Genomic DNA, 2,502 nt, shown 5'->3' on the forward strand with positions numbered 1-2,502 from the left:
ACGACACTTCCTGCTGTTGCTTGCTAACATCGAAACCAGTATCCATCTTATTTATACCATCCTTCTGACAATTACCACTCGAGTGGCCTAGATTTCCACATTAAAATCAAATCATTTTAAGTCCCTCATACTGAATACCATAAAGTTTTCCGTATAATCGAAACTTAGAGAGCAGTGGTTTTGAAATATCAACTTTGACATTTAAACGAGTGAATTGTCCTCGTTCCGCTGAGGCTGTGTTTTTGTCGATTCGTATGAACTTGCCTGTCTTCGACCCAATCTTTTTTAAGAACATTTCGTTGAAATATTCCACTAGTTAATTGGGTATACGGACCCAAGCTGTCAATTGCTTAATACTATCTTCTGACGGTACGAAATTCGGAACCCACTTTCGAATCGTTAAGTAGTGGCCGCTGAGGCTGTGTTTTTGTCGATTCGTATGAACTTGCCTATCTTCGACCCAATCTTTTTCAAGAACATTTCGTTGAAATATTCCACTAGTAAATTGGGTATACGGACCCAAGATGTTAATCGCTTAATACTATCTTCTGACGGTACGAAATTCGGAACCCACTTTCGAATCGTTAAGTAGTGGTCGTCTATCATCCAAGGGCCTTGGGTGATAACGAATTCATAGTCTTGCTTTGATGAAAAGCGTGCAACATAATAAGACTCTGTTAGATCGTTTAAAGTGAGTTTACCTTTGATCGACCATTTCGCTTGCAACTTTCTGATCAGAGATAAATAGCTTATTTTCTTATCATACATTTTTATAATCAGGGAATGTCGCCATGACTTACGAAGGCTGCTTTTTCCTTCTTTGTAAGGCATATTTTTGGACACGTTTTTTCTTCCTCGTCATCACTGACTTCAGAATCGTCCACCGATTCTGATTCAATATCATCCATAGACAAATCCTCGATATCATTAATTTGAGAATCAAATTCTTGTACCATTTGCTTATAAGAAAAACTTGCGTGTCCCTGATTATCGTTAATGCTACTGCCTCCAGCCTTACTTGGTGTAACAGTATGAGACGGAGGTTAGGTTAAGGGATTAGCGAGAAATTCATCAATATGCATCGTCTTCCTTTTGCGTTTTTTTGAAAAGGAGCGAGATGTTCGAATGGAGTCTTCCATTTGTGAGATGTCAGAGGTAGGATTGGATGGCGGGGCAGTAGATTTGGTTGGCTGAGGGTTAGTCTCCGGCGGGAGACCGTTCTTGGGGTCAAGCATTTGAAAATCGGAATATTTTTTCTCTCACTAGAATATTTTTTCTCTTGTAGTCCTCCTTTTGGGTTGTTGTTTCGCCCCAAGCCACGACACTTCTATGATCTTAGAGCCCTTGTGCTGGAAAGGACCTCACCTACTCATATCCCAAAACAACAAGAACAACCAGCCACCTTTATTACTTTATGTTTTATTGTTTTCTAGTTACTTTGCTTGTCTTGTACTCAATTTTGTGTAAGATACTTTAGCTGTTTGTTGTAGTCTTTTGTAGGCCTTTTATGTGACCCTTAGAAGGTTATTGAATGGTCAAGATTAATGCCCTGGTCCCTATATAAACCAAGCATCTCAAATTGTAATATTAAGATTTGATTGAGATAAAAACACAAGTTTGAAAACATAGTTTTCTACTTTAATTCTTTGCTTAGTGCTAGAAGATCCTCCATTGCTAAGTGCTTGGAGTTGGGTGAATCTTTTGTTTTGTGCTTGGATTAACTCTTTCGTCTCGAACATTGGCTTAGTGCTTTGTTCGATTCATATCCCGGTCCTTAGTCCTTGTTACACTCTCGTTTTTAGTCATATTTAACAGTCCGTTTGACTGTTTAATTGGTCCCATTTACATAACAAATCTTTAAAGTTTTTCGTTTTAGTCCAAAGGAGATCCCCATCAAAGCCGATAGTGTTACACATTTCGATGAAATGGGCAATATGTTGCTTGGGATTGCCCTTTCCATCAAACTGTTGAAACTTCGGTGGTTGATAGCCGATATGCATCATAATGCAGTCAATCCTCTTGCTATATGGCTTGACGTAATGATTATTGCCGATGGACCCAAACTTCCCATCAAATTGACTTTTTAAAGCCTTTTCGATCATCTTTTGGACGTCTTTAGCGGTAAACGACTTAGCCTTGTCATGATTAACATCGTCGTCGCTGGCGTCATTACTATCACCACTTTGAAACGATGACACGGACCGCTTCTCCAACTTTTTCGTCAAAGCGACGATCTGCTTGGATTTTTTTTTTCATTTTCTTCATGAGTTCGTCGAAAACGATTTTAATTTTGTTGAGTTATTCCTCCATATTGTCGCCCTCGATGACCATGACGGGGCAACCATGGAATAAGACTGATGACTCGACATCTTCTGATTACTCCTTCACGGTGACGATGGAAATGAACCAACTCTACTGTGGCTACCATCCTTGGTGAATAGATCGAAAAACGGGTCGTTGTGAATAGCCGTCTTCTAAAAAGCATCGTACACCTTCTCCCGA

The sequence above is a fragment of the Silene latifolia genome, chromosome 6 (assembly GCF_048544455.1).
Source record: "Silene latifolia isolate original U9 population chromosome 6, ASM4854445v1, whole genome shotgun sequence".
Classification (NCBI taxonomy): Eukaryota; Viridiplantae; Streptophyta; class Magnoliopsida; order Caryophyllales; family Caryophyllaceae; genus Silene; species Silene latifolia.